The sequence below is a fragment of the Lolium perenne genome, chromosome 6, assembly GCF_019359855.2.
Source record: "Lolium perenne isolate Kyuss_39 chromosome 6, Kyuss_2.0, whole genome shotgun sequence".
In the NCBI taxonomy this organism is placed as follows: Eukaryota; Viridiplantae; Streptophyta; class Magnoliopsida; order Poales; family Poaceae; genus Lolium; species Lolium perenne.
The window spans coordinates 78,042,236-78,052,413 of NC_067249.2; positions in this window are offsets into that span (position 1 = coordinate 78,042,236).

Here is a 10,178-nt window from a genome sequence, read left to right on the forward strand (position 1 = left end):
GCGAGTGGCTCGTCCTGGAGAGGGCGAGGGGCTCGTCGTCGGCGAGGCAGATGGACAGCAGATCCCTTGCTCGGACGCAGCACCGGCACACCCACCACCGCCGTCACCTCGGACTTTAGTCCTAGTAACAGCACATATTGGATCACTGACGAAGAAGAACAGATCGAGAGGGGAGAGATGAGAGGGGTGCAGACCGGGAGATGCGTAGGGGCTCGTCGTCGGAGAGGGACGGGGCTCATCGTCGGAGAGGGACGGGGCTCATCGTCGGAGAGGGAAGGGGCCGCTACCGCCGCCGCCGCCGCCGGGCGACAGGATTCGAATTTCTGCTAGGTTATAGGAGGGAGTTGGATTCAGAAGGGATATTTGGGCTTCTCCTGGGCGCCAAAAAAAAATCAAAAAGAGTGAGGGCTGGGAGTCGAACCTAGCACCTCTAGATATGTCAACGTGCCAGTTAACCAGTGGAGCTATTGGAGAGATCTTGTCAGCTTACCATCCTTTATCCTTTACATAGTGGAACTAAGGCAACTTCTACTGACTGTGGGGCCATCTAGCAGTAGATACCACTGGGTTGGGCCATTTTGGGGTGGGTGGGGCCATCTAGCAGTAGATACCACTGGGTTGGGCCATTTCTGGTAATATTATGTGGATTAGGGGCCAGCAGGTAAAATGGATTTCCGGTAATAAATTCTGCCTCCTCCGCCTCTCCGCTTCTTGACGGTTCCACTCCTCCTCCCACTGTACGAAAAACCCTCTTCTTCCTCCTCTGTTCCTCCGTGCCATTCTTGACGGTTCTTGCCGCTTCTTCATTCTCGCCGCTTCTGCCTCCTCCGCGCCATGGACGCTTCTTCTTCCTCTTCCTCTGTTCCGCAACCGCTTCTGCCTCCTCCGCCGTCAGCCATCCAGCCCTTTACTCAGATCAGGACCTTCACCGTCCATGGCGGCAAGGAGATCACTGTTGTCTACACAAATGAGGAGCAGACGATGAGCAAGTACCTGGAGATGTACGCGCAGTGGTATGCGGAAGAAAACGAGAACAAATTTGTAGGATTGGATCTCGAGTACACTGCGGAGGACCCCAACCACGAACTAGAAAACTACCTCGCCGTCGTTCAACTCTGCATGAAGAACCACGTCCTCGTCAGCCACTTTTCCTGGTTTGTAGACCTTAATCTTGCTCTGATTTAGTTAATCTTGCTCTGATTTAGTTAATCTTGCTCAGATTTCGCTAGTGCATGATGAACCAAGTCGCCCTCGAGTGCTCTGTTTTAGTTAATCTGGATCTGTTTTAGTTAAATCTCGAGTGCTCTGTTTTCTCTGTTTGGGAGAAAATTGCAACTCACATGCACAATAATTCGCAAGGCAGTTTCAAGAATATGGGATTGTGCATTTTATTGAAAGAAATTGTGGAGAGGGGATTATCCATAATTCTTGTGTTAATGAACCTTGTATTTAGCTATATGATGTTGAATTGTGAATTTAGTTTCAGAGACCGAGTCATATTTCTGTGTTTTCTAACTGGGAATTCGTGCAACAGCAAGTTACAAATTGGTTCATTTGGGCTAGGTGCAACAAATTAAACTACAAACCGTGCTAGCTGCAAAACTAGTTTTGTTTCTGTGTTTTGTGTAACAAAAGCCACAAAGCATGGTGTCATGATCGTGCAGATTGAATCTATCCATATGCTCATCTAGCATGTACTGGATTTCATTATACCAAATTAATTATCACAAAGCAAATTTCCGGAGTCCTGATCTTGCATTTAATAGACTTTTGTTAGTTTCAAAATTATATGATGCAAATTAAATGATATTTCAGTGACTAAAAAATTGCAATTACACATTTCATAAAAGTGTTGGTCATGCATTCTTTTAGTACCAAATGGATTATGACTAGATAATTTTCAGACTCTTGATCATGCACTTACTAAACTCATGTCAATTTTATTCAAGTTATGAGATTGCATAGACTAAACATTCGTATTCCCAAATTTTATTCAAGTGTTGATCTCGCAAGTACTAAATTTTTGCATCAAATTGAATCTATCCATATGCTCATCTAGCATGTACTGGATTTCATTATACCAAATTAATTATCACAAGGAAATTTCCGGAGTCTTGATCTTGCATTTAATAGACTTTTGTTAGTTTCAAAATTATATGATGCAAAATGAAATTTCAATGACTAAACAATTGCACTTACACATTTCATAAAAGTGTTGTTCATGCATTCTATTAGTACCAAATGAATTATGACTAGATAATTTTCAGACCGTTGATCATGAACTTACTAAACTTATGTAGTTTCAAATTTTATATTCAAGCTATGAGATTGCATAGACTAGCTTCGTAGTCCCAAATTTTATTCAAGTGTTGATCTCGCAAGTACTAAATTTTTTGCTTTTAGGACCAACGGGGAATGTAAGGCGCTGCGCTCATTCCTTCAAGATCAAGGAATTGTGTTCTGCACCGTTGACAAGAGACAAATTTTTTTGAAGTTATATTACGAGGATATTATAATTCAAAGTAAGAACTGGATCGATATCCAGGAATTGGTCCACGTCAAAGGTCTCAACGACAGAGGATATTTAATGAGGGATGGAATGGCTAGTCTTGCAAGTAGCATCATCGATGAGTCTCACAGCGAGATGAAGAACAAATTCCCTACAGAGAGGCACAATTACTGGGAAGAGCGGCCGTTGTCTGATTTAAACCTGGAGTATACAGCTAAAGATGCTTACGTGAGCTACCAGCTCTACGTTAAGATATGGTTCTTCCTGCGTTACCTTGTGTTTTGCCCCGGTTGCAAGAAGGAAGACATGCTGAGGGGACCTCTGTGTTACAAATGCAAGGCAGCAGAGAAAGAAGCTGAACATGCACAGAAAAATGCTGCAGCTGAAATAGCAAGGTTAAATGCTGAACTTGCAAGCGTGCAGGCTGAACTAGCAAGCTTGAAGGCACCAGCTTCCAGCGACAACACCCAGCAGGCAAGTCCCCCTCATGGCATGCGGAGGAATAGGAATGATGATCAGTGGCTGGGGAGTACTGATGCGCCGAAGAGTAGTGATTATTGGCGGAGGAAGTGGACTGATGATGAGCAGAAGAGTGATGATCCGTGGACGACGGAGAAGAGTGATCAGCAGAGCCCGAAGAGTGATAATCCGTGGCTGACGAAGCCAGGCAATTACTGACGACTTCTCCAAGATCCATGCCTAGTTAATTATTTGTATTTGCTTGTCAAGAAACTTTGCTTCTATCGTCTGTTTGTTTTATGAAGCATCTATTGCTTCTGGTTTGTAAAAAGTACTTTTTAGTTTGAAACCAGAACCTCCTTATTGTAATTAATAAGTACCTAGTTATTTGTTTTATGAAGCATCTATTGCTTCTGGTTTGTAAAAAGTACTTTTTAATTAGATGAAACCCCAGAACCTCCTTCCGGTATATGGGGTGTTTCCCGGAAATGTGCAGACGACACTTCGGAAAGGTTCTGGCGAGGTATAGGGGGGAACTCCCGCCCGCCTGGCGTCACCTGTGGGAATAATCTCGACGTTGCATGTGCCAAAAAAATTCCACTACATGTTCCTATGATATGTGTCAAAGTGTGATGCAAGGTGTAATTGTGCAAAAGTAGCTCCCCTAAACCCTAGACCCTAGCCCTAACCCTACGCCGAACTCTAACCAGTAGATCTCAGGCACACCGTCGATCGTGTGATAATGGCTCGAGCTGCGGGTGTATGTGCCAAAGGGTCCCAATCTTGTTTCTCCATGTGTATATGTCCTAAACAAACCTAAAAGAATGAAAATGTACATTGGTGCACCCTCGCGCGGAGAAATCTAGGGGGGTAGACCCGCCGGGGCACACGTTCCGCTGTTTTGGGGGGAGGAGGGGGAGAACGACCGCCGGAACACCAGAACCCCACCAAATCTTGCATGTGGGCCTATTCTATGTGTCAAAGTGTGGTGCAAGGTGTAATGGTTCAAAAGTAGCTCCCCTAAACCCTAGACCCTAACCCTAACCCTAAGCCGAACCCTAACAACTAGTAGATCTCAGGCACACCGTCGATCGTGTGATAATGGCTCGAGCTGCGGGTGTATGTGCCAAAGGGTCCCAATCTTGGTTCTCCATGTCTATATGTCCTAAACAAACCTAAAAGAATGAAAAGGTACATTGGTGCACCCTCGCGCGGAGAAATCTAGGGGGGTAGACCCGCCGGGGCACACGTTCCGCTGTTCTGGGGGAGGGGGGAGAACGACCGCCGGAACACCGGAACCCCACCAAATCTTGCATGTGGGCCTATTCTATGTGTCAAAGTGTGGTGCAAGGTGTAATGGTGCAAAAGTAGCTCCCCTAAACCCTAGACCCTACCCCTAACCCTACGCCGAACCCTAACCAGTAGATTAGGCAGCACACCCTCGATCGTGTGATAATGGCTCGAGCTGCGGGTGTTTGTGCCAAAGGGTCCCAACCTTGGTTCTCCATGTGTATATGTCCTAAACAAACCTAAAAGAATGAAAAGGTACATTGGTGCACCCTCGCGCGGAGAAATATAGGGGGGTAGACCCGCCGGGGCACACGTTCCGCTGTTTTGGGGGGAGGAGGGGGAGAACGACCACCGAAACACCAGAACCCCACCAAATCTTGCATGTGGGCCTATGATATGTGTCAAAGTGTGATGCAGGGTGTAATTGTGCAAAATTAGCTCTCCTAAACCCTAGACCATACCCCTAACCCTACGCCGAACCCTAACCAGTAGATCTCAGGCACACCCTCGATCGTGTGATAATGGCTCGAGCTGCGGGTGTATGTGCCAAAGGGTCCCAATCTTGGTTCTCCATGTGTATATGTCCTAAACAAACCTAAAAGAATGAAAAGGTACATTGGTGCACCCTCGCGCGGAGAAATCTAGGGGGTAGACCCGCCGGGGCACACTTTTTTGGGGGGGAGGAGGGGGAGAACGACCACCGGAACACCGGAACCCCACCAAATCTTGCATGTGGGCCTATGATATGTGTCAAAGTGTGATGCAAGGTGTAATTGTGCAAAAGTAGCTCCCCTAAACCCTAGACCCTAGCCCTAACCCTACGCCGAACCCTAACCAGTAGATCTCAGGCACACCCTCGATCGTGTGATAATGGCTCGAGCTGCGGGTGTATGTGCCAAAGGGTCCCAATATTGGTTCTCCATGTGTATATGTCCTAAACAAACCTAAAAGAATGAAAAGGTACATTGGTGCACCCTCGCGCGGAGAAATCTAGGGGGGTAGACCCGCTGTGGCACACGTTCCTCTGTTTTGGGGGAGGAGGGGGAGAACAACCGCCAGAACACCGGAACCCCACCAAATCTTGCATGTGGGCCTATTATATGTGTCAAAGTGTGGTTCAAGGTGTAATTGTGCAAAAGTAGCTCCCCTAAACCCTAGACCCTACCCCTAACCCTACGTCGAACCCTAACCAGTAGATCTCAGGCACACCGTCGATCGTGTGATAATGGCTCGAGCTGCGGGTGTATGTGCCAAAGGGTCCCAATCTTGGTTCTCCATGTGTATATGTACTAAACAAACCTAAAAGAATGAAAATTTACATTGGTGCACCCTCGCACGGAGAAATCTAGGGGGTAGACCCGCCGGGGCACACGTTCCGCTGTTTTGGGGGGGAGGAGGGGGAGAACGACCGCCGGAACACCGGAACCCCACCAAATCTTGCATGTGGGCCTATTCTATGTGTCAAAGTGTGGTGCAAGGTGTAATGGTGCAAAAGTAGCTCCCCTAAACCCTAGACCCTACCCCTAACCCTACGCCGAACCCTAACCAGTAGATCAGGCAGCACACCCTCGATCGTGTGATAATGGCTCGAGCTGCGGGTGTATGTGCCAAAGGGTCCCAATCTTGGTTCTCCATGTGTATATGTCCTAAACAAACCTAAAAGAATGAAAAGGTACATTGGTGCACCCTCGCACGGAGAAATCTAGGGGGTAGACCCGCCGGGGCACACGTTCCGCTTTTTTGGGGGGGGAGGGGGAGAACGACCACCGGAACACCGGAACCCCACCAAATCTTGCATGTGGGCCTATGATATGTGTCAAAGTGTGATGCAAGGTGTAATTGTGCAAAATTAGCTCCCCTAAACCCTAGACCCTACCCCTAACCCTACGCCGAACCCTAACCAGTAGATCTCAGGCACACCCTCGATCGTGTGATAATAGCTCGAGCTGCGGGTGTATGTGCCAAAGGGTCCCAATATTGGTTCTCCATGTGTATATGTCCTAAACAAACCTAAAAGAATGAAAAGGTACATTGGTGCACCCTCGCGCGGAGAAATCTAGGGGGGTAGACCCGTGTGGCACACGTTCATTGTTTTGGGGGAGGAGGGGGAGAACGACCGCCGGAACACCGGAACCCCACCAAATCTTTCATGTGGGCCTATTATATGTGTCAAAGTGTGGTGCAAGGTGTAATTGTGCAAAAGTAGCTCCCCTAAACCCTAGACCCTACCCCTAACCCTACGCCGAACCCTAACCAGTAGATCTCAGGCACACCGTCGATCGTGTGATAATGGCTCGAGCTGCGGGTGTATGTGCCAAAGGGTCCCAATCTTGGTTCTCCATGTGTATATGTCCTAAACAAACCTAAAAGAATGAAAATTTACATTGGTGCACCCTCGCACGGAGAAATCTAGGGGGGTAGACCCGGGGGGCACACGTTCCATTGTTTTGGGGGCGGGAGGGGAGAACGACCGCCGGAACACCGGAACCCCACCAAATCTTGCATGTGGGCCTATTCTATGTGTCAAAGTGTGGTGCAAGGTGTAATGGTGCAAACGTAGCTCCCCTAAACCCTAGACCCTACCCCTAACCCTACGCCGAACCCTAACCAGTAGATCAGGCAGCACACCCTCGATCGTGTGATAATGGCTCGAGCTGCGGGTGTATGTGCCAAAGGGTCCCAATCTTGGTTCTCCATGTGTATATGTCCTAAACAAACCGAAAAGAATGAAAAGGTACATTGGTGCACCCTCGCACGGAGAAATCTAGGGGGGTAGACCCGCCGGGGCACACGTTCCGCTTTTTTGGGGGGAGGAGGGGGAGAACGACCACCGGAACACCGGAACCCCACCAAATCTTGCATGTGGGCCTATGATATGTGTCAAAGTGTGATGCAAGGTGTAATTGTGCAAAAGTAGCTCCCCTAAACCCTAGACCCTAGCCCTAACCCTACGCCGAACTCTAACCAGTAGATCTCAGGCACACCGTCGATCGTGTGATAATGGCTCGAGCTGCGGGTGTATGTGCCAAAGGGTCCCAATCTTGGTTCTCCATGTGTATATGTCCTAAACAAACCGAAAAGAATGAAAAGGTACATTGGTGCACCCTCGCACGGAGAAATCTAGGGGGGTAGACCCGCCGGGGCACACGTTCCGCTTTTTTGGGGGGAGGAGGGGGAGAACGACCCCCGGAACCCGGAACCCCACCAAATCTTGCATGTGGGCCTATGATATGTGTCAAAGTGTGATGCAAGGTGTAATTGTGCAAAAGTAGCTCCCCTAAACCCTAGACCCTAGCCCTAACCCTACGCCGAACTCTAACCAGTAGATCTCAGGCACACCGTCGATCGTGTGATAATGGCTCGAGCTGCGGGTGTATGTGCCAAAGGGTCCCAATCTTGTTTCTCCATGTGTATATGTCCTAAACAAACCTAAAAGAATGAAAATGTACATTGGTGCACCCTCGCGCGGAGAAATCTAGGGGGGTAGACCCGCCGGGGCACACGTTCCGCTGTTTTGGGGGGAGGAGGGGGAGAACGACCGCCGGAACACCAGAACCCCACCAAATCTTGCATGTGGGCCTATTCTATGTGTCAAAGTGTGGTGCAAGGTGTAATGGTTCAAAAGTAGCTCCCCTAAACCCTAGACCCTAACCCTAACCCTAAGCCGAACCCTAACAACTAGTAGATCTCAGGCACACCGTCGATCGTGTGATAATGGCTCGAGCTGCGGGTGTATGTGCCAAAGGGTCCCAATCTTGGTTCTCCATGTCTATATGTCCTAAACAAACCTAAAAGAATGAAAAGGTACATTGGTGCACCCTCGCGCGGAGAAATCTAGGGGGGTAGACCCGCCGGGGCACACGTTCCGCTGTTTTGGGGGGAGGAGGGGGAGAACGACCGCCGGAACACCGGAACCCCACCAAATCTTGCATGTGGGCCTATTCTATGTGTCAAAGTGTGGTGCAAGGTGTAATGGTGCAAAAGTAGCTCCCCTAAACCCTAGACCCTACCCCTAACCCTACGCCGAACCCTAACCAGTAGATTAGGCAGCACACCCTCGATCGTGTGATAATGGCTCGAGCTGCGGGTGTTTGTGCCAAAGGGTCCCAACCTTGGTTCTCCATGTGTATATGTCCTAAACAAACCTAAAAGAATGAAAAGGTACATTGGTGCACCCTCGCGCGGAGAAATATAGGGGGGTAGACCCGCCGGGGCACACGTTCCGCTGTTTTGGGGGGAGGAGGGGGAGAACGACCACCGAAACACCAGAACCCCACCAAATCTTGCATGTGGGCCTATTCTATGTGTCAAAGTGTGGTGCAAGGTGTAATTGTGCACCCTCGCACGGAGAAATCTAGGGGGGTAGACCCGCCGGGGCACACGTTCCGCTTTTTTGGGGGGAGGAGGGGGAGAACGACCACCGGAACACCGGAACCCCACCAAATCTTGCATGTGGGCCTATGATATGTGTCAAAGTGTGATGCAAGGTGTAATTGTGCAAAAGTAGCTCCCCTAAACCCTAGACCCTAGCCCTAACCCTACGCCGAACTCTAACCAGTAGATCTCAGGCACACCGTCGATCGTGTGATAATGGCTCGAGCTGCGGGTGTATGTGCCAAAGGGTCCCAATCTTGTTTCTCCATGTGTATATGTCCTAAACAAACCTAAAAGAATGAAAATGTACATTGGTGCACCCTCGCGCGGAGAAATCTAGGGGGGTAGACCCGCCGGGGCACACGTTCCGCTGTTTTGGGGGGAGGAGGGGGAGAACGACCGCCGGAACACCGGAACCCCACCAAATCTTGCATGTGGGCCTATTCTATGTGTCAAAGTGTGGTGCAAGGTGTAATGGTTCAAAAGTAGCTCCCCTAAACCCTAGACCCTAACCCTAACCCTAAGCCGAACCCTAACAACTAGTAGATCTCAGGCACACCGTCGATCGTGTGATAATGGCTCGAGCTGCGGGTGTATGTGCCAAAGGGTCCCAATCTTGGTTCTCCATGTCTATATGTCCTAAACAAACCTAAAAGAATGAAAAGGTACATTGGTGCACCCTCGCGCGGAGAAATCTAGGGGGGTAGACCCGCCGGGGCACACGTTCCGCTGTTTTGGGGGGAGGAGGGGGAGAACGACCGCCGGAACACCGGAACCCCACCAAATCTTGCATGTGGGCCTATTCTATGTGTCAAAGTGTGGTGCAAGGTGTAATGGTGCAAAAGTAGCTCCCCTAAACCCTAGACCCTACCCCTAACCCTACGCCGAACCCTAACCAGTAGATTAGGCAGCACACCCTCGATCGTGTGATAATGGCTCGAGCTGCGGGTGTTTGTGCCAAAGGGTCCCAACCTTGGTTCTCCATGTGTATATGTCCTAAACAAACCTAAAAGAATGAAAAGGTACATTGGTGCACCCTCGCGCGGAGAAATATAGGGGGGTAGACCCGCCGGGGCACACGTTCCGCTGTTTTGGGGGGAGGAGGGGGAGAACGACCACCGAAACACCAGAACCCCACCAAATCTTGCATGTGGGCCTATGATATGTGTCAAAGTGTGATGCAGGGTGTAATTGTGCAAAATTAGCTCTCCTAAACCCTAGACCATACCCCTAACCCTACGCCGAACCCTAACCAGTAGATCTCAGGCACACCCTCGATCGTGTGATAATGGCTCGAGCTGCGGGTGTATGTGCCAAAGGGTCCCAATCTTGGTTCTCCATGTGTATATGTCCTAAACAAACCTAAAAGAATGAAAAGGTACATTGGTGCACCCTCGCGCGGAGAAATCTAGGGGGGTAGACCCGCCGGGGCACACTTTTTGGGGGGGAGGAGGGGGAGAACGACCACCGGAACACCGGAACCCCACCAAATCTTGCATGTGGGCCTATGATATGTGTCAAAGTGTGATGCAAGGTGTAATTGTGC